Source organism: Narcine bancroftii, chromosome 3, assembly GCF_036971445.1.
Source record: "Narcine bancroftii isolate sNarBan1 chromosome 3, sNarBan1.hap1, whole genome shotgun sequence".
NCBI lineage: Eukaryota > Metazoa > Chordata > Chondrichthyes > Torpediniformes > Narcinidae > Narcine > Narcine bancroftii.
In genome coordinates, this window is record NC_091471.1 from 125,954,188 (window position 1) to 125,977,331 (window position 23,144).

A 23,144-nucleotide genomic window follows, 5' to 3' on the forward strand; every position below is an offset into this window, starting at 1 on the left:
TGCAATTGCTGGAAGATTTAAGTAAGGAGAGTGTAAAATCTCGTGTACATTATTTCTTGCTGAAGTTCAGGGCAGAAAATTGAGAAGGACTGCAGGCAGTTGGTAGTGTTACTATTGAGGTCAAAAGTGCAGGCTTTGATGAATACTGGGCTTCAATGAGGAGGGCAAGCACTAACAAGTTATGACTTTTCTATTCCTTTTTCTTGATTCCATTAGTTGTTAAAAGAGTCAGCGATGGCAGTTAGTAGAGTGGAAGGCTATTCCTGTGAGATGTGGGGAATCGGGTAGCAGTCAAATGTAGCTGGGCTGAATAGCATGGTTCCAGCTGTCAGAATATGATGGAGTTTTAGACCCACAGCACAGAAATCAACCCTTTGGCCCAATCTGTCCATGGTGACCAAGCTAGCCTGCACTCAGCCAATCTCTTTCTTTTTAATATTTTTTTTGTTAATATAATAAGCATACATAATAAATGACAATTACATAATGAATCAATTACATACAGGTAAATACATACCAAAGGGAAAGGAAAAAAATGTGCATATCTACATTAATAGTTACTTGTAATAATTCAATCTAGTAATAAATGAATAATGAATGTAACCATGTCAAACCCATTATAAGACTGTTATATAAAAATAAGGATATAAAAAAGAAAAGAACCTAAAGGACTAGACTAAACTAATCTAATCCCCTCCATCTAATCAAGGTTACCTTTTATTTTGATTTCAATAATAATATGGAATCACTGGTGACCCCTGGAGAACAGACAAAGAATTACCGGAATGTATAATACTTATTGACTCTTCGAACTATAAAACAAATTCTAAGAATGGGCCCCACAATTTCATAAATTGAAACTTTCTATCTTTAATATTATATCTGTTTTTTTCTAAACTTAAATAAGACATTACATTATATAACCTACTGTGTATGAGTAGGGGATGCATCACCTTTCCATTTCAATAAAGTAGTTCATCTGGCTATCTTTGTAGTAAAAGCTAAGACTTTTTCTTGACTCATGAAAAAAACTGAACAGAGCAATTAATGGACAGGGTTCCAAATTAATCTCAAAAATTGTTCATAGAGTTTGAAAAATCTCTTTGCAGAATCTCTCTAAATTTGGGCATTCCCAGAACATGTGAATCAGAGAGGCTTCAAAAATTTTACATTTCTCACAAAAAGGATCAATGTCTGAATATAAACAGGATAATTCAAGTTTAAACATATGTTGTAATGAGCAATGCCTTTCACAAAATGAGGAATAATTAATCAAGATGAGAGTAGATACTAATCTTTATCTGAATATGTTATATTCATGTCTTTTTCCCAATCTCTTTTGATTCCAGCCATTGGGTCTGAATTTCATCCAGTAAATTATTATAAATATATGATGTTAATTCACCGTGAAAATAAAATTGTATGTTTAAAAAGTAGATCAAGAATCTTAGTATTAGACATACAGAGAAAATTCAAATGCTTGGTCTGAACAAAATGCCTAATTTGTAAATACCTAAAAACAAATTGCCAATTGGAAAGATTAAATCTGGCTGATATTTGTTTGAAAGAACCAAAACTATTTTGAATAAAAAGATCCTTGAAACTTTGAATACTTTTTTCTATGCCATTCCTTGAAACCAATATCTAACAAATATGGTTGAAATAGATGGTTATCGATAATTGGACTAGCTTGTGAAAATCCCTTGATTCCAAAGAATTTCATAAACTGAGCCCAAATTCTCAACCTATTTTTCATCAATGGATTATTTGTAAATTTGGAAAAAGAAAATGGTAAGAAGGATCCTAAAATTGCCAACATAGTTTTTTTTAGTAAATTGTAATTCCATTTCTACCCAGGAAGGGTGATTCACTGATTTATCCAAATATAATAATAAAAGTAAATCATGTATATTAATTTTCCCTATAGTATAATCTAAAATCTGGAAGTGATAATCCTCCATTTAATGTAGTTTATTAAAGATGATCTTTATTTATACACTATTCTTTCCCCCTATGCAGAAGTAGCCGAATCCAGCAAATTAAAAAATGATTTGGGGATTAAAAATTAGTAATGCTTAAAAAAGATACAAGAATTTAGATAAAATATTCATTTTAATCAAATTAGTATGTCCCATTATTGCAAAAATAAGGAAGACCAACCTGATAATGATTGTTCAGACCTATCAAAAATACTCATAAATTCTCCTTCAATAAGTTTTAAAAAGTTTTCATAATTGTAATTCCTAAATATTGACAATGTACTTTCACTACTTTAAATGAAAAATTGGAATATCCTTCAAAAGCACCTTTTGTGGGCAAAAGTTCACTCTTGTGTAAATTTAATTTATAACCTGAAAGTTGACTAAATTTATCAAAAATAGTTAATTTGTTTGGTATAGAAATTTCAGAATTTGAAATAAAGAATAATAAATCATCTGCATAAAGTGGTGATACTTTGTTTAATTCCTCCTCTAATTATGCAATTAAATTCTCTATACTATAAAAGAGCAACAGCTAATGGTTCCAATACTATATCAAAAAGCAAAGGACTTAAAGGACAACCCTGCTGTATTCCCCTATTGAGATTAAACAAAGCTGATTGCTGTAAATTAGAGTGGACCAATACTTTAGGCCTTGAATATAATAATTTAGTCTATTTAATAACATCAGGACCAAAATTAAATTTACCCAATGTGGCAAATAAATAATCCCATTCAACTTGATCAAATGCTTTTTCAGCATTTAATGATAGACCATATTCAATCAATGGAGTAGAATCAGGAATTATTGACATGAACAAGTCATGAAATTTGGTGAATTTTGGCAGAATCATAGTGTAAACATACATATTCTAACCATCTTATGACTATAAAATGAAATAATAGTACAAATAATAGTGCACAAAAGGTAAGGCAGTGACTTTGGAGTAGACGGCATATATAAAATCATCTGTAGTTGATGTATATATATTAAGGATAATGATTTTTTGAAACCAGTTTGGTCTGAATCTATAATGGTTGGTAATTTCTTTTCATATCTTTGTGCTAAAACCTTTGATAAAATCTTCATATCAACATTAAATAATGATATGTCTGTAAGAAGTACATTCTGTTGGGTCTTTCCCTTTTTTTAAAAGCAAGCCTCTTTAAATGATAATGGTAATTTCTCTTCTTTAAACGAGCCAGCCAGTACCAAATAAAAGTGAGGAACAACTTGTTTAGAGAAGGATTTATAAAATTCTGCAGAAAGTCTATCTGGCCCAGGATCTTTATCTGACTGTAGTGGGGAAATAGAGCCAATATCTCTTTAAAGCTTTCCTATCCTAAATAGTGAGGAAGATAGTCAAAGGGTTCAGCAGGGTCAAAGGGTTCAGCAGGGTCAAAGGGTTCAGCAGGGTCAAAGGGTTCAGCAGGGTCAAAGGGTTCAACAGGGTCAAAGGATGGGACCAGTTGGAAATATGGGCAGGGAAGTGGTAGATGGAGTTTAATCTGGACAACATCAAATGTAAGAGGAAAGTATACAGTGAATGGCAGGACCTTAAGGAGCATTGACATTCAGAGAGATCTTGGGCTACAAGTTCCCAATTCCCCAAGCATGGCACTACATATAGTGTTAGAATGGCATGAATATGTTTATCAGTCAAAAAATTTTGTTGCATCTGTGTATGATGTTGGTTTGGCCACATTTTGAGTATTGAATGCAGTTCTGGCTGCTGAATTCAGGAAGTCTTTGAAGAGGGTGCAGAAAGGTTCACCAGGATGATGCCTGGATTCGGGGATATTAATAGTAAGGAGAGGTTGGACAGACTTGGAGCATCAGAGGTTGAGGGAACTAACTGATAAAATTAATATTACATCATTAGAGATGCAACATATACTCTAGATATGTTAGATGTTTAATCATTTCCATGAGTGAAATGTTAAATACTGAGGCTATATCTCAAGGGGGGTGGGGGTAGAGTTTAAAGGAGATATATGAGGCAGGCTTTTTGCACAGAGAATGGTTGGCACCTAGAATGTGTTGTCATGGGAAGTGCTGAAAGCAGAAATATTAACAACATTTAAGAGGCATTTTGACAGAAACAGGAATAAACAGAGAATGGATCGATGTAGATCATGTGGTTTAAATTGGAATCGATAGCTGGCATTCTCCTTATTTACTTTTTATTTTTTTTTAATGTAGAGTTGGGTGGCCAGGGTGGTGGGGTGGGATGGAGGGAGTCATTAAGTTACTTTACACATATATACCACATATGTATTATTTCTTCAACGTATCATAATTGTGGATGTTATAAAATTCTTAACTAAAATAATTTTACAAATTGGCATCGATAGCGACATAAAGATATCATGGGATGAAGGGTCTATTCCAATGTAGGAAAAATTACTTCCTGGGAACATTGTGTCCTCTTGTACAAGAGCATAAGTCATATTTCCACCCTCTCTCCCTGTCACCTTGAAGTGTGTTCCCTGCTCATTCTTTCAATTACCAATATACCAAGGAAATTGCTTTCCATTTCACTCATTGGTTCAATTGGTTCATGTAGAAATTCAGAAATTAGCGGAAGATTTTTTTTAACAATGCTCCTCCCTTTTAAACTATAGAAGAGCTGAAGACTTAATGGGTCAAAACACAATTAGCTTTTGGTTTGGAAAATTGCTGAAATGCTTTAGTTCACAGTGATGGAGCTGGCATGAGTACCTTACCCTGCATTCTTTAAGTGGAAGTTCATTATGTTTGTGAGCATCTCGCAAGTATGAGATCTCCAGCTTGATACAATATAGTCAATGTATTATTTTAATATATTTTATCAAGAATCTTTCTTGAAGATTCCAGAGCTGGTACACAAGAATTATTTGCATATTTTATGATCTCTGCAAGAAGCTAGCTTTGTGTTTTGATTACTCCTTGAATTGGTGGGAGTTGTCATTTCACTCTGCCTGTTCTGGAGTGTGGAGTGTGCCCTTTTCTTGGTCATAATCACCTACTATTTTAAGAAAGTAATATCTATTTTTGTTTTCAAATGAAGGCACTAATCACTAAAATGGCAATATAAGTGGAACAATGACATAGTATTAACAAGTGACACTAATTGAAAGAATGCTTCACATCTCTGATGGAAGCTATTTGGCAACATAGATGCTTATGTTTGAAATATCCCTCAAAAGAAGAGGTTACAAGTTTAATGAAGCAAAACACTTTCAATTTTATTGTTGAAGGACTGCTTCTTGGAGATGACATTAAGATCCAGGTAAATGGCACATATCATTTAAAAAAGTCACACAAGTATCAGATGCTTAGAATTAAACTTTTTCTCCTTCATCTTTAATGATAGTGAAGAACCAAGGCAATCCATTGGGTCTGCAGTGTCCTCCAAAACTAAAGATTTGACTAATTCCATTAGTACCTGCTATTCTGCTTGCTCATTGAATTCTATTAGTTCCTTATGTTGTTTCAGTATTTTTTGAAAATCACAGCATGTAAGAATTGCAATGTGCTCTGTTAATCGTTACCAGGCAAACTCTTAATGCAGCAATATTTTAAAACAGCTCAGTTTGCTTTTCTACTTAATCTCACTATTCTGTAATGTTAACCCCTTTGCATAAGTGATTTGGATTAAGGAATTGATGGGACAGTATCAAAACGATGATGACATCAGCTGCAGGTTGTGATAAATTGTGAAATCCTGGTGGATAAAGATAGACTTGAAATCTGGGCAGATAAGATCCATTTCAAAATGGAAACAAGAAAACATTTCGGAATAACAATAGGGAATTGAAATCTATCTTATGCTGGTAACATTTTAAATAGCATTGTAGGTTTTCATGTACAATTGCTTTGGCCATTTGAGGTAACAGCCGAGTAGATAACACATTGATTATGTAGTTCAAGTTCAAGTTGAAATTTATTCATCGTCCTATTGTACAAATACAACATGAAACTGCATTCTCTGGTCCTCGGAGTAAAACACTGCTAGCACACAAACCAACGTTTCACGCATACAGACAAATGATACATATGTACAGTATGTATTTATAAATATTAAAATAAATATATTATTGTGGAAATAAATAGTAGAGTCATGGAGGTTTGTATGAACAGTTAATCAGTCGTTCAACAGTCTTGCTGCCCGTGGGAGGAAGCTGTTTTTTCAGCCAAGTGGCTCTGGCTCTGAGACTCCTGTGTCCCTTTCCCAACAGGAGAGCTGAAAGATGCTGTATGCAAGATTTTGCAAGCACTCTTTAGACAATGATCCTGGGGGGAGGGTAACACCAGTGATCCTCTCTGCTGCTCTTATGGTCATGTAGATTGACCTCCAATCTGATGCTCTACAGCAACCGTACCACACTACGATGCAGCTGGCCAGGATACTTTCCATAGAGCTCCTGTAGAAAGTTGACAGGATGGTGGTCAGTAGCCTTGCTTGTCTCAGTCTTTTCAAGAAGTGCAGTCACTGTTCAAGCTTCCTGACGTGGAGATATCATGTGTCCAGGATAGATCACTTCTTACGTGGACTCCAAGAAACTTGTTGCTCACTAATCACTCCAGTACTGAGCTATTAATGTGTAGTGGAGTGTGGTCGACACCGATATTTTCCTGACGAACCCAATCATCTCCTTTGTCTTGTCCACTTTGAGACTCAGCTTGTTAATTCTCTCACCATTTCATGAGATTTTCCACCTCATCACTGATGAGGCCACTGCTGTGGTATCGTCTGCAAACTTGATGACTCGGTTAGAGCTGGATCTGGCATTGCAGGCATGGGTTAGAAGTGTGCACAAGAGCAGGCTGAGTGCACAGCCTCGAAGTGTGTGAGTGCTCAGTGTGATGTTGCTTGTCGTTCTGCTGCCAAACTGGACAGACCATGGCCTTTCTGTAAGGAAGTCAGAATCCTAATACTAAGGTGGGTATTGAGTCACAACAAAGACGATTTATCCATGACTCTCTGGGGTATGATCGTATTAAACGCTGAGCTGAAGTTGATGAACAGCAACCTGGCATATAAGGCATTGTTTTCCAGGTGTGGGAGGACGGATTGGAGAGACAAGGCTATGGAATCATCAGTGGAATGGTTCTCCCTGTAGGCAAATTGAAATGGGTCTAGTGTCTGTGGGAGGTGCACATTGATGTGTTCCATCACCAGATGCACGAAGCATTTCATTATGGTGGAGGTCAGTGCCACTGGCAGGTGGTTATTGAGGCCAGTTGCTGTCGCCCTCTTTGGTACTGTAGCCGTCCGCTACAAAGAAACACACACACACACACACACACACACACACACACACACACACACACACACACACAGTGTGGCAGGTTAAGCTCAATCCTTTATTAGGGCTGGAAAGGCTGCTTTTATACTGTTCAAGTTCCCACCATTTTTGCTGATTGACTGAGTCATCCATATGAATAACAATAATGGGTGGGAACATCCATGCATACGAATGCCCTTCTTCCCCAGCCTGTTTCTGCTGAGTTAGCTGGGCAGCTTGACCAACGCCATTTTAGGGCTGTTGGTCTGATGCTGTCCCAGCTTCTACCCCCGCTGGTTTGTTGTCCTGGGATTCGTCAGGAAAATATCGGTGTCAGCTGCCACGCGATGTGCCGACCCAATTTCCGTAATTGCGGGCCGCCACAGTACCAGGATAATGGTGGCTGTATTGAAACCCACGGGGATGATGGACTGGTACAATGTGGTGCTGAAGATGTCTGTAAAGACCTCCGTTGGTTGGTCTGCACAGTCCTTCAATACCCAACTGCATATGTTGTCTGGTCCCATTGCCTTGTAGTGAAAAATCAATCTTGCTCATGTTGATTTCTATCAAAAGCTCTGTTAGTCTACAGTTTGGGTGCAGTCTTAAAGTTTGACACTTCATTATGGGGAGGATACAAAAACCAGCAAAAAAGTTACAGCATCAATTAAATCAAATGTTACTAGGATTCTGTACTGCATTTATGAGAAGAAAGATGAATATATGTACACAATATGTCAGATACAATAATCTCTAGTTTCAGTCATTGTCTCAGCAATGGTCAGCCTAATAATGCCTTTTTCTTCTCCACAAATAATAGAGTTGTAGAGCATGGAAACAGCCCAAGAATTTGATGAGCCCATGAAGTACCTATTTACCCTGATACTATACAAATCCCATTTTATCATTCCCACCCCTATCAGCTTCTTCCAGGTTACCACTTACTTATATGGTCCCTATAAGGGATAATTTACAGAGACCAATTAATTTACCTGTGACAGATAGGAAAGACAGGATGTTTTCCTCTGGAAGATTAATGAATATAAGTCGATAAATATTATATAATATGTTTTTGGTGATGTGGTGAAAGTAACTTAAAAATAATTTGTGTGGTCACCTCACTAATATTGCAAACTTAACCCATTCTGTAGGTCACTTACCTTCTTACACATACCTGCTGACTATCCTGCACCATCTTATTTTCACCTCTGGATGTGGCTATGAGGGTGAAGTGAAGCATATTGATTTTGGATCTAAACAGCAATTGATGGACAACTTTAGTGGTTGCCTAAGGTGAGGTATGATTAATTTTGTCTCCAGAACCAGTATTTCATTCGGTAGCATTTGGTATTTAAAAATGGATTAATAAAGCAACCTCCTTTGAAGAAGACCGCAGAGCCCACCTCACTGACAAAAGGCAAAGGAGGAAAAACCCAACACCCAACCCCAACCAACCAATTTTCCCCTGCAACCGCTGCAACCGTGTCTGCCTGTCCCGCATCGGACTTGTCAGCCACAAACGAGCCTGCAGCTGACGTGGACTTTTTACCCCCTCCATAAATCTTCGTCCGCGAAGCCAAGCCAAAGGAATAAAGTTGAAGCAACCCCTGGTGCCATTGTCTATACCAGTGTTCCCAAACTTTTTCAGGCTGCTGCTGCCCCCTTTAACTCCCAGGAGCAGGCACGCGCGCACACCCCCCCCCCCACAAATTTCAAACAACAACTAATCTAACATTATATACAAGTGTATATATTTCACAAATAAAGCTTTACATAGCAATATGAAAGGGTAAATTTACATCTCAACTGTAACTACATTGCCTTTGGACCATTGGGAGCTCGATGGGCAGGTGGCTGGAATGAGGATCCATGATCAGGCCATCTGTAGCATGATGGGAGGGCGATCAGGGTGAGGATCAGCTGACGGGAGCTAGATTGGTGGGCAGCCGGGGTGAGCATCCGTGATTGGGCCATTGGGGCCAAAAAATAGTGTGGGGGGGGGTGGTCCAGTGTATTTACACATAATTTAAATGTATATTTCAACCTGAAGATAATTTGAAATTCTTACACATACTTCTGTCATCTGTTTCGTTCCTTCATAGAATATCCAATATTGCACCCTATCTAGGTGATATCTCTATATATTGATGTAGAATATTTTTCTGAACAAATTTAACAAACTCTAAGCCATCCAGCCCTTTTACAGTATGGGAGTCCCAGTCAATATGTGGAAAATTAAAATCTCCTACAATCACAAACTTATATTTCCTGTAGCTGTCTGCTGTCTCTCTACAGATTTGCTCCTCCAATTCTCATCGACTATTGGGCACTCTATAATACAAACCCATGAGTGTGATCATACCTCTTCCATTCCTCAGCTCCACCCACATATACTCAATAGACGAGCCCAAAAGCACAAAACTTGCAGCTGTTAAATTTATTTTAAATTGCAATAATAATAATACATCAATCTTTGACTCTCTCTCAAATACGGAAGAAAATATTTTGGCACATAAATCATATTGAACCAAAGGACACTCGGTAGTATGCATACCTCTGCCAGGGGCAGCACCAGGGTCGGCGCCAAGAAGGGCATCCGCAGGCATTGCATCCCCAAGCACAATGCTGTGGCCCCCCATGTGGTCGCAGCCATCGCTTGCCATCAGACCCACCCCCACCTCCTCCCACGTCACTAGCGTCCAGCTTGACGCACGCTAGCGACTCTCCTCCTGCCCCCAGCCACATCACTAGCCCTCCCCCCGCTGAGCGAGTTTATGAGCGTTCCACTGTACCCTCTCCCTTTAACACGCTAATGCCCCCTCTAACATTTGTTCTGTTGCCGACCCAGGGCAACACAACATTTAAAATCTTTTACTTCATTCACCTTTCCAGTGGTTAAAATAGAGATGGGTTAGTTGAATCAATTAGCAAAATATGTTAACGGGAAAATGAATGTGGAAGGAAGGTGATGCCATTAAAAATGAAATGAAGAGAGGGGGAGGGAACTTGAATTGTGCAGAAACTTTGCTGCCAAGCTTTTTGGCTGAATACCCCCATCTCTGCTGTAACTTCAAAGTAATTCAATAAATCTAGAAGAGAAATACCACTGAGCCTAGATCCAGAACCCTGGTTTACCTTTAACACTGATAAATGGAACCATGTTACCAGTTAATAAAGAGTAGTTGAGACATTTCTTAGAATAATACCTCATGGAAATATCACCCAGGGTTTAGCTTTGTACAGGAGCTCCAGGTGGAGGGTGTGGGGGGGGAGTAGGGAGGAGGGGTGGGGGAGCGGGAACCGGGGGGGTGGAAATGCGGGAGTGGGGACCAGGCAAGGGGGACCAGGAACTGTGAAAGGATGGAGTGAGGACCAGGGGGAAAGCAGGGAAGATGTGGGGGGGGGGGAGTAGTGAGGAGGGGGACAGGGGAGGGGGTATCAGGGACTGTGGAAGGATGGAGCAGGGACTGGGGGAGAAGTTGGGGGTCGAGACTGTGGGGAGGTAAGCGAGGGCAGGAAGCAGGGAGGGAGAATGGGGATTCAAGAGGGAGGGGGAAGTGGGGTCTAGGGAGGTAATACGGGGAGCAGAGAGGGGAGGAATGGAGAATCGGAAGGGGGGCATGGATACAGAGTGGGGGGAGAGGGAGGGATGCGCTGGGCTCCAGTGACCCAGCACCAACCCAATGTGGCCGGGGGAAAGTAAGAATATTTACACCCCTCCCGCCCACCTCCCTCGGAGAGCTGCTATGTTGCCCTCCACAAACCCCCAATTCACTGGACAGCACCTTGATCATCCTGATCACAGTGCATTGATCGGGGCACAGCGCCCTTCTGTGGTCTGCGCCCTAGACAGATGCCTAGTTCGCCTAATGGTAGACCCAGCCTTGGCCCTTCCTTCAACCAAGTTTCCCTATTGGCCACAATGTCATAATTCCATAACTTTCATTTCTTTGTGTACCTTTGTAATGCCTTTTTGGCAGTTTCCCATCATTGAACTTAAAATGGAGAGATAAATTGGAAATCAAGCAGCCACAGTTGCATATTGCTTTTAAATGTCTGTTTTTGCACAAATACAAATTGAGTACTGTAGTTTTGATTTAATAATCTTTAATTGTTGATAAGTGTACTGTACTTTATTATTGTGATGCATACACTGATGTTTCACTGGGCTCAATGCAACATTATTCATTTGCAGAACTAATTATTGACAAGCAAATTTAATAAAACTGCCACTTTCTTTGACAATAATTGAGTTAACTTAAGTAATAATAGTTCCTTAATTTATATTTATTGATGCCATTTACCACTTATTGAATGTCGTAATTTAATTATCTATCAGAGTATGTATACCAGAATCTTTCAAGTAAGCAAGTTAGAATATTAAACTAAATCATGACAAAAGATAAGGGTTATAATTTCAACAATTATTTGTTTTCCATCAACTTCAAATTCTGTTCTGGCTTAAAAAATGATTTTTAAAATATAAATATGGAATTTGCTGTTTAGTCCTAAACCATCGAAGGTTATTGTTTTCCACCAAAATTTTGAGTATAATTGGGAGAATTTAGCTCAGTGTCAGAAAATGCTTTTCTTTAGAAACAATACTATAGATTATCCCTGACTTATGACCTATGCAACTTACATCCATCCCCATTTACCATCAGATTTTTAAAAAGAAAATATATGTAAAATATATAAAATTTATGTGGTGTATGTTGTATTTAACAAACTATTACAGGGATACAGGGCATATATGAGCCAAAATGCATGTACTTACCTTTTTAGTCGGTGTCATGGGGCTGGGTGTGGGCATCTTGATTCCTGTGTGAATGTGCGAGTTTTCGGTGGATGGAGGCACGGTGGGTTTGTGTATTGGAGTTTGGTTGGCACATGTGCAAGAGTTAAGGATGTGATTTCAAAATCATCAGGGTGCTTAACCCTCGCGCATGCGCCTACTGAACTCCAATAAGTGAATCCACCGAAGGCTCACGAATGTACTCCGGAATCAAGATGGCCACGCCCAGCTCTGGAACGCCAACTAACAAGGCAAGCAAGGACAATAATGTAGAAAGATTGGCTTAGGTTAATCGACAAATTCAGGAAGTTTTATGTTGTTATTATCAACTGTATGATGAAAAAAACAGTAAATTAAAAAGTTTGCTTTAAGACTTTAGTATTTCATGTACGCAGGCACAATTCTGACTTGCGTCCATTCTTCAATACGACTAATTCTTCGGTCCTCATTACAGTTGTAAGTCTGAGACTACATCTATGTATACCAAACACTGTTTAAATTTGTAGAGTTAAAGACTTGTAGTGCATGGATATTGGCTGCTTAGGCAACTAACTTGAAGTATTCACTGACAAGGTGATGGAAAATGGCTGGCTAGAGTGTTTCACCTGAAATAAGGGAAACGAAAGAAACTATGTGGTGACCTGCCAAAGAAGAAGTTATCATCTGGAATGCAGCAGTGTAGATTGGCAATGGGATTGGAGTGTCCCGCAAATTAGTGAAGAAACACTGAAGGTGAAATAAGACCATTCCACTGTGTGAGAGAGCCCAGCCTAACAGCAGGAGTGGAATGGCCATTCCAACAATGGCTAGACAGGGATGGAGGGATTTGATGTCTAAGGCAGCATGGTGGACTGATCACAGCCCAACTGACATAACAATCCATGATATAGGGAAATGTGATGGATTATATAAATTTGTATATTGTATATAGATATGTTTTTAAAGGAGATATATTGTGGGAGTAGTGTAGGTCACAAACAAACATAAACACTTCACAAAACCGATCTCATTTAACATGCAAAAGCTTTGCTTAAGCCAGGCAGTCCAGGTTCTGAGTATCTTTTTAAAAACTTTAAAGAATGGCTATAGAGACTTCACAAGTAGGTGTTAATTGGACCTGCTGTGGAATAATGGATTACTGTTTTGAAAGCAACAGATGAATGGACTCAGAAGATTGGGTCTGGTTCTGCAATCTGTCTGGTTGCAGTTTGCTGTTCTAAGAAGGTCATATGGTTTTGTAAGCAGAGAGAAAGGAGACCAAACAGGCTTTCTCTAAGAGTGAGAGAGAGAACTGGTTTCTGCAGTCATGGCAAACTGGCAGCTTGTTGAAACCCCATTTTGAAAATGGGTTGCAAGTTCTGAGTTCAGCCTGTTGAAAACCCTTGTGATCCATACAAGAGAAAATGGCTGGCTGAGTGTTTCACCTGAAATAAGGGAAACAAAAGAAACTGTGTGGTGACCTGCCAAAGAAGAAGTTATCATCTGGAAAACCCTGATGGGGCAAGTTTCTTCAGTAAAACACTGAAGTGGCTGATCAGAAGGAATCAGTTTGTGTGTGTCCAACAAGCAACAAATTTCTCTGAGAACAAGAACCTTCCTGAGGGGAACCATTTAAGTGCCAGAGTTTGGTGAAAATTCATAAATGTTAAATTCTGTACACGGTATAAGAATTGCCTGATACCAATGAACTTGGAGGAATGAGAAGTGAGATTGGACTGAGAATTAAATAAATTTTCTGAACTTGTACACATAACATACACATGTGCTTAGAATTAGAAGGGGGTTAAGTTAATAGTAATAAGTGAAAGTTAGATCCTGTTTTTGTGTTTAAAGAAAATTAAAAATGACTTTTGTTTAAGTAACTATTTGTCTTGGTGAATTTCTAATGCTGCTGGGTTTTGAGATCCTCTGGGGCCCGTAACAGAAGGTTTAGCATATACAGCAGTAACAGAACTGTGGGAGAAAAGGCAGTGGAAGGGGAAATTGTATGTCAGTGCAAGTTATGTTCTTGTATGCAAGTTAAAACTTCCTAAATTGGATTGTGACATCAGCTAAACCTAACCCTAACTCTTCTCAGTCAACTTCTGTGGAGAGACACAATTAACATTTTGATAAATGACTTTCATGACAGAATGAGGGTATCAGTGAGGAGGTAGTGAGGGAAAGGTTAGTGGAAATTGAAGAAGTTTCATAAATGCAGAATAGTGAATTTATTGTCTTTAACATGGCTAAAATTATTAGCATTTGTTTGCACCATGTATTTGCAGAATAATTGCATAATATTTTCAAATACTCCATCCCAGCAAAGGTTCTGTTGTCTGAGCTAGAGCCTGTAGATGTAAAATATTGTGAATCTTTCAGGAATGTAGGTATTCCATGTCCATGGATGTCATATATATATATATATATATATATATATGCAACATGCTGGAGATTTTCAAGAGCCTCTTGGCAGATTAATGGTTCAAGAGGACATGCAGTATTTTGTAGGAAGCTTATTGAGTACTCTGCTGCAAGGTTATAAATTGCATACTGTTACTTGAAACAAGATTTTAGTTATCAGATATCACAGGAGAAGAAACTTCATGGATACAGATCAATGTTTAAATGTCAAAAATGCTGTGTGTGTTCAGACACAGGGTGTTAAACCTGAAATATTAGCTCTTCTTTTCCTTGACTCAAATAATATCCGACTTGCAGAGTCTTTCTAATATTTTCTTTTATTTCATATTTTCATCATTTGTAGTTTTGATCTTCATTGTATAAATGTCCATGGTTCAATGTCCATTTGGTTCCTCTTTGACGCTGCCTTACATTTTCAATTTTGCTGACAATTAACTGTTATGATTTTCAAATTTTCATTCAAAATGCTTTGAGTTATAATTTAGTTTCTTGTCCCATATTCTGAAACAGAGAAAATCTTAGTTTGTTATCCCCACAAAAGTCACCACCACTATTTTGCATTTATAACTATTCACAGAAAACATGATAAATCAAAGTAACATGATTAGTCATGAGAATGGTCAAACTGGGTTTCTAGCATTTTTACATAACAGGCAAATCAAAATTATACATGCCGATTTCCAGGTAGGATCCTTGATGGGGGGTGGGAATCTGGCACAATGGTTGCTCCTCATTGTCAGTCATAATTCAGGTAAAATCGACTTCCTGGCTCCAGTATGGGTCTGTGTAGCCATTGTGCTTTTCCTTATCTTAACTACCTGTCACCATAGCCATTTTTTTCACTCTCACAATAACTGCTGCCTCTCCAGAGGCTGCTGTAACCAGCACTGACTCAGCCTCCATCATAGTTACGAATGCTGTGTGAAATACATAGTTGATTGACTTTTCTCAATTTCTTAAAAATTTGTGGAAAGTTGGTGGACATTCTTGCATTTGCCCCTTGTCCATACTAATTAGTTATTGATGGAATTCAGAGCAGCGGAAGTAACTGGCGATCAATTTGTTGGGTGCCTTGAGCAACACGTTTGAATATGTTAAACAGGACAGTATGCAGACACTATAATTCTTGTGTGGAAGTATTGGCCTGAGCCTTTTTCCAAGATGTGAGCAAAAAGCAGACAAGTGCTTAATAAAAAGGAGGGAGAGGTAGAGGAGCTTTTGAGCCTGAGTCCTTGCTCAAGGGATTACCAAAACGACAGACAGGCAACTGAATAAAAAAGCGCCTGACTGCTTTTTGCTTATACCTTGATAAAGAGTTCAGGCCCAAAATGTTGGTCACCCTTTACTTGCTATAGATGCTGCATGACCTGCTGAGTTTCTCCAGCACTTTGTGTATTGCACATTTAAATGTGTTTTGAGCTCCTCAAATCAGGACCCCCTCAAATCATGATTATTTTCCTCTGCAGATTTCATTACCAGGGACTCGCATTTCTTCACCTCTGCTCAATCTTTACATCTGTATTGATTTCCATATGCTTTGTGTCTCAATCCATTCTATTCCTCGACTATATGCTCTTTACCCTCTTGAGTGAGTGCTGACTGAACATAAGAACTATAGAAAGGGGAGCAGAACTAGGCTATGTGGTCCTTCAGACCTGATCCACCATTTTTCAAGATCGTGTCTTATCTTTCCCCATCAACACCACTTTGAAGTATACCTCTATGTCCAAAAATCTGTTGAGCTCTTTTTTGAATAAACATATGATTTTAGTTTCTGAAGCCAAATGGACTAGAGACTTTTAAAAGTTCTACACCAGAAGGAATTTCTCTACATCATTGTCTTAAATGGCATTTCCTTATTCTCATACTCTAATCCCTAGGCCTGGAGTCCTTAATCAGAGAAGACCTCCTCGCTACATTGAGTCTGTCAATCCCTTTAAGAATTTTTTAAATTGCTAAGATGTTGAAAGTAAGGGAGAGTGAAAATTCTGGAGAGATTATCAGTATACAGTAATTAGAGGTAGACTGAATTATGGCATTCTTCAGAATTCATTCACGCTTTGTCCTAATTTTTGGAAGGATAAATAGAAAGGGCCAATAACTTTAGTGTTCTCAAACAACATTTTACTTTTTAAGAAAAGTGGATAATAAGAGAAGCATTTATTTTCATGTTTCAATATACTCATCCAAAGGTTCACATTACAACAAATATGCTGAAGGTAGAGACTATCACATCTTCATTCCCAGGAGGGCAGTAATTATGATTAGGGCTTCATCATTGTGTGGATTCAAAAACCTGATGTAGTGGGTCCTCTCTTTGCAGTATGAACTATCATTTTTGGTGGGTTTGATGACTTCTGTAACATAGAACATAGAACTTAGAACAGTATAACACAGGAACAGATCCTTTGGTTCAGGATACTGTGCAGAACTTGATGCCCAAATTAAACTAAAACTGTTGCTTGATACTTGATACATAAATATACCCTGCATATTCATGTGTCTAAACCTCTAATGCTACCATCATATCTGCTTTCATCACTACCCATGGCAGCCCATTGCAGGCATCTATTACTTTTTTTTTCTCAGAAAACTTTCCCTGCACATCTCTTTTAAACCTTCCTTCCTTCAGTTTAAGCACATCTCTCCAGTATGTTCCATATTTATAATGGGATTCTGACTGTCTACTTTATCAAAACTTCTCATAACTTTACAAACTTCTATCAAGACTTTCATTCTCCCCCAAACTTTGTGACTTCTGACCCACCCACCTTCTTTATCATCCAGGTCATTTCTGTATATCTGAAACAACAGAGGCTCCAATACCAATCCCTGCAGAATATCTTTTGTTACAGGCCTTCAACTAGAATAACACCCTTTCATTACTATCCCCTGTCTTCTATGGCTAGCCATTTCTGAGTCCAAATGATCAACACACCATGTATCTGCATTTTCTGAATTTTCCAGGGGTAATTTTGAGAATACAGTGTCATTATGCCCCTGTGAGGATTAAAGAAAAGGTTAGAAAATATAGGGAGCCTTGGTTTTCAAGGGATATTGGGAATTTGGTTGGAGGGATGTGTACAACAGGTATAGACGGCAGGGAATACATGAGGTGCTTGAGGAATATAAGGAGTGTAAAAAAAAAAACAATAAATTAGAAAGGCTAAAAGGATACAAGAGGCTGCTTTGGCAGGAAAATAAAAATAAATCCAAAGGATTTCTATAGGTACATTAAAAGTAAAAGAATAGTGAAGGATAAAATTGGGCTCTTTAATGATCAGAGGGTTAGGCTATGTGAGGAGTCAAAAGAAATGAGAGAAATTTCAAATGATTTTTTTTTCTTCAGCATTCATTAAGGAAAGGAATATTGAGCCAGGTGAAGTAAGGAAATCTGGTAGTGAGGTCACGGATAATATACAGATTAATGAGGAGGTAGTATTGGCTATTTGAAAGGGAATAAAGGTGGATAAATCTCTAGGTCCTGACAAGATATTCCCTCAGACCTTGAGGGAGGTTAGTGGGGGCTCTGACAGAAATATTTAAAATGTCCCTGGCCACGGGGGAGGAGCCAGAAGATTGGAGGGTAGCTCATGTTGTTCCACTGTTTAAAAAAGACTCCAAAAGTGAACCTGGTAATTAAAGGCCTTTGAGTCTGATGTCAGTGGTGGGTAAATTAATGGAGAGTGTTCTTAGAGATGGTATTACAATTTTTTGGAAAGACAGGGATTGATTAGGAGTAGACAACATGGTTTTGTACGTGGCCAGGTCATGTTTAACAAATATTATAGAGTTTTTCAAGATGGATACTAAGAAGGTTGACTAGGAGAAGGTTGTGGATGTTGTCTATATGTCTTTAGTAACCCTTTGACAAAGTTCTGCATAAGAGGTTAGTTAGGAAGGTTCAAACATTAAGTAATAATGTTGAAGTGGTGAAATGGATTCAACAATGGTTAGATGGGAGATTCCAGAGAGTAGTGGTGGAAAATTGCTTGCCAAATTGGAGGCCGGAGACCAGTGGAATGCCTCAGGAATTGGTACTGGGTCCATTGTTGTTTGTCATATAGAATAATGATCTAGATAGGGTGGTAAATTGGATTAATAAGTATGCAGATGATATGAAGATTGGTGGTGTGTACAGAGAAGAAGATTATCATAGCTTGCAGTGGGATATAGGACAGTTAGAAGAGTGGGCTGAGCTTAATACTGATAAATGTGAGGTGCTACATTTTGGTCGGACTAATCAGCAAGGGTCATACACGTTAAATGATGGACAATTGAGGAGTGCAGTAGAACAAAGGGATTTAGGAATTCTGGTACATAATTCCCTGAAAGTTGAGTCCTATGTAGATAGGATGGTGAAGAAAGCATTTGGTATGTTGGCCCTCATAAATAAGAGTATTGAATACAGGAGTTGGGATGTCAGGTTGAAGTTGTATTTGGAATATTGTGTGCAGTTTTGTAACTGAATTATAGGAAGGGTATAAACAGAATAGAGAGAGGGCAGAGGAGATTAACAAGAATATTGCCTGGGTTTCAGGGTTTGACTTACAGGGAAAGGTTGAGCAGGCTGGGACTTTATTCCCTGCAGCGTAGACGATTGAGAGGAGATTTGATAGAGGTATTTAAAATTAGGAGGTGGGCTGATAGTTAATGTGGATAGTCTTTTTCCATTGAGAGTGGGGGACATTCAAACAAGATGACATGGGTTGAGATTGAAGGAGGGAAAAGTTTAGGGGAAACAGGAGGGGGAATTTCTTCACTCAGAGGGTGGTGGAAGTGTGGAATGAGCTTCTGGCTGAAGTGATACATGTAGGTTGATTTTAATATTTAAGGAAAGTTGGATAGGTATATGGACGAGAGAGGTGTAGAGAGTTATGGGGCAGGTGCAGTTCAATGGGATTAGGTTGGAGAAGGTATTCAGCATGGACTATAAGGGCCGAACTGGCCTGTTTCTGTGCTGTAATTATTATATGGAGGGACCTTTGTCAAATGCTTTATATAAATGCCCATAGAAACATCCATGCTACTGCCATAAACTACCTTTGTCATCTCCTTAAAACAGTCAGTCCCATTTGTAAGCAATGACCTGCTCCACACAAAGCCATGCTGAGTGTTCGTAAACTGACTGCTTTTACAAATGTTGTAAATCTTGTCCCTAAGTATCCTCACCAGTAGTATTCCTGCTTTCCTGTATCTTGAACAAAGGAAAACATTGGCTACTTTACAGTACTTTGGGACCTCTCCTGTTTCTAGTGAAGATACAAAGATTTTGTCAAGGCCCGAGCAATCTTCTTGCTTGCTTCTTTTAAAAACCTGTAATATATTACATTAGGTCCTGGGGACTAATCTGCCTTAATTCTTTTCAAAAGATACTGCCTGAAGGGTGCACAGTATTGGTTGTCTCTGTACTGACAATAACCACACCAGCAGTGCGAGTATAAGACAGTTTTAATAAACTAATATGTACACTAAGAGGTCTTGTCTCTCTGCAAGACGAACCTGGAAGGCAAGGCCACTGGGTTGACCCCTGGTGATCTAGTGGTGTAATTACATATCATCACATTCGCCCCCCCTTTAAAAAAATTCTTATTCCCCCTGCTCCCCTTCCCTTGTTTGTAAGTTCATAAGTCCAAAATTTTCATGACTTCCATTGCTTTCTGGACCTCCTTGGTAGTGGCATAGGCGTGGGGAATGCAGTCTGCCTTTCGGCCTTTCTTGGTGGAGGTGTGGGAGTGGGAAGTACGAGATGGCCATGTGAGCTGGGGATCCTCTTGTATGGGATTAGGTCCTTTATCAAGTCTTGGGTGGTGATATTTTGTGGGGTGGCGTACCCAGGGTCCTGATTTCCGGGGTGGGTGGTATAGTCCTCTGGGGTGACTCGATGGATGACTGTTCTCATGACTGCTGCTGCGCTCCTTCTTGATCCGTAGACATCTGTGTTTCCTCTGCATTGTTCACACATCCGGCCGGCGCAAGATCCCTGGTAGCCACCGAGTCTTCTCTTCCATCTGGGAATGTGACAAAGGTGTACTGAGGGTTCGCGTGCCTCAACTCCATTTGATCCACCAGCGGGTCCGCTTTGTGGGGTCTGCAGTGCTTCCAGAGGAGAACAGGTCCCGGTGTCATCATCCATTTAGGCAGCACTGTGCCTGTTGTGGCTTTCCTTGTGAAAGAAAAGATACGTTCATGTGGGGTCGTGTTAGTGGCAGTACACAACAAAGAATGTATAGAGTGTAGGGCTTCTGGCAACACTTCTTACCATCTAGTAACAGGCAGGTCTTTTACTTTTAAAGTCAAGAGGACCGTTTTCCAGAGTGCCATTTTCCCTTTCGACTTGTCCATACCCCTGGCATTGTAACTTGTAGTGCGGCTGGTAGCAATCCCTCGCTCGTGCAGGTACTGCTGTACTTCTGCGCTCATGAATGCAGCACCCCTGTCTGTGTGTATGTAGTTCGGGTACCCAAATATGCTGAAGATGGGTTGGAGGCATTTTATAACAGTGGCTACTGATACATCAGAACACGGGATTGCGAAGGGGAAACGGGAATATTCATCTATTACGTTTAGGAAATAGACATTTCTATTATTGGACGGGAGCGGGCCTTTAAAATTGAGGCTGAGGTGCTCAAAAGGTTTGGTAGCTTTTATCAGGGTGGCTTTGTCTGGCCGGTAAAATTGTGGTTTGCATTCCGCACAGATGGGGCAGCTCTTGTTTACTGACCTCAGTTCCTTTACTGAAAATGGGAAGTTTTGGGTTTTAATGAAGTGAAACAGTCTAGTGACCCCCGGGTGGCCCAGCTCATTGTGCAAGCTCTGCAACTGGGATGTGTGGTTAAGGATGGCAGAAGTTCCTCTGGACAGCGCACCCGGGGGCTCGTTGAGTCTTCCGGGGCAGTATAGAATGTTGTAGTTAAATGCAGACAATTCTATCCACCAGCACAAGATTTTGTCGTTCTTAATTCTCCCCCTGTTCTGGTTATCGAACATAAAAGCCACAGACCGTTGGTCTGTGACGAGGGTGAAGTGTTTGCACGCCAGATAATGTCGCCAGTGCCTTACTGCTTCCACAATGGCTAGGACCTCCTTCTCTACTGCTGAGTGTCTTACCTCTGACCCCTGTAGGGTTTGCGAGAAAAAGGCCACCGGTTGTCCGTCTTGGTTTAGGGTGGCTACCAGAGCCACATCAGATGCATCTGTTTCTACTTGAAATGGGATCGACTCAACTATGGACCACATTTAGCGATATGGTCCCTAATGTGCCTGAAGTCTCTGGTGGCTGCTGGGCACAGTGGGAAAACTGAGTCTTTTATAAGTGGGCAGGCCCCGTCGGCATAGTTGGGGACCCATTGGGCGTAGTAAGTGAATGGTCCCAAATACCTTTTTAGTGCTTTCAGTGTGTGTGGCACTGGGAGGTCTTGGAGAGGGCACACACGGGCTGGGTCTGGGCTGATTTAGCCCAGGATTGGCAACTTCCTGGCACTAAGGACGGATTTGTCCCTGTGGTATGTTAGTTTCCTTTGCTCGGCTGCCTGGAAGAAGCGTTTTAAATTCGTGTCATGATCCTCCTGAGTGTGGTCACAGATTGTCACATTGTCTAAGTAGGGGAACACCGCTTTCAGTTGGAACTCATCTACCATTCGGTCCATTTTTCTCTGAAACAGGGAGACTCCATTGGTGACACCGAAGGGGAGCAACAGAAATTGATACAGCCTGCTGTCTGCCTCAAATGCTGTGATAATGCGATTGCTGTTTCTAATGGGCAGTTGGTGGTATGCTGCCTTCAGGTCTATGGTGTAGAACTGCACAATGTTGTTGCTTTGTGTGGCAGGGGGAAGGCATCTAGTTGTGTAAATTTGTTGATTGTCTGGCTGTAATCCACTAACATTGTGCAGTTTTTCTCCTGACTACTACAACCACCTGGGCTCTCCAGGGGCTGGTGCTCTGCTCGATGATGCCCTCCTGTCCTTCCTCTGTCCTCTGTCCTAATGAAGGCCTTGTCCCTCAGTCTGTACCTCCTGCTCTTTGTGGCTATTGGTGTGCATTCTGGGGTCAGGTGTGTGAGCAGCAGAGGAGGTTCTATGTTCAGGACAGACAGGCTGTAGTATTGTTTCTTCGTAAGTCGTAGTGGTGGGGGGGGGGGGTGAGGCCTGTGGTGCACTATTGTAATGCTTTCTAAAACTGGCACTGAAAATCTAACCCCAATAGTACTGAGGCACAGAGGTGAGGGAGTACTAGTAATTTGAACCCTTCGTATTTTGTGCCCTGGATTTCTAGAGTAACCCTGCAAAACTCTTTTTCCTCAGCCACAAGGCTGCTGGCTGCTAACAGGATCTGGTGCTCACTCGGGCGTGTGGGGAGGGCAAGGCAGTTGACTAACCCCTGGTCAATAAAACTTTCAGTGGTTCCACTATCTATTAAGCAATTTACCCTCACATCATTAAATTTGATGCACACAGTGGCATCAGATAAATTGTGTGGACTCGCCTGATTCATGCGTAGGAATGCAAGTCTGGCGTGTCCTTTGTGTCCTTCCATCTGATAGTACTTGTCGTCATATTCTTCTCCTGAAGACTGTGTCCTCTGCTTTGTAGCATTTGTCCAAGATGGCCAGCAGCACATGGCATTCTTCTTCTTCTGTTTGTCTGTGGAGAAAGAAGAGCTTACTCACCTCTCATTAGCATGAGAACGGGCCT

General features: G+C 40.0%; 1 protein-coding gene across 11 annotated transcripts in view; it reads left to right on the forward strand.

Annotated features, from left to right (window-relative positions):
• ppargc1a (peroxisome proliferator-activated receptor gamma, coactivator 1 alpha) overlaps positions 1 to 23,144 on the forward strand; it is a 446,776-nt gene that overhangs the window by 10,456 nt on the left and 413,176 nt on the right. For 10 of the 11 annotated variants that reach the window (XR_011353662.1, XR_011353661.1, XM_069925053.1 and 7 more), the window contains exon 2: positions 8,402 to 8,543. The exons of the other annotated variant lie outside the window; for it this stretch is intronic. The gene's annotated coding sequence lies outside the window, so the exon portion shown is untranslated. The remainder of the gene's footprint in view (positions 1 to 8,401; positions 8,544 to 23,144) is intronic. 11 annotated transcript variants of the gene reach the window in all.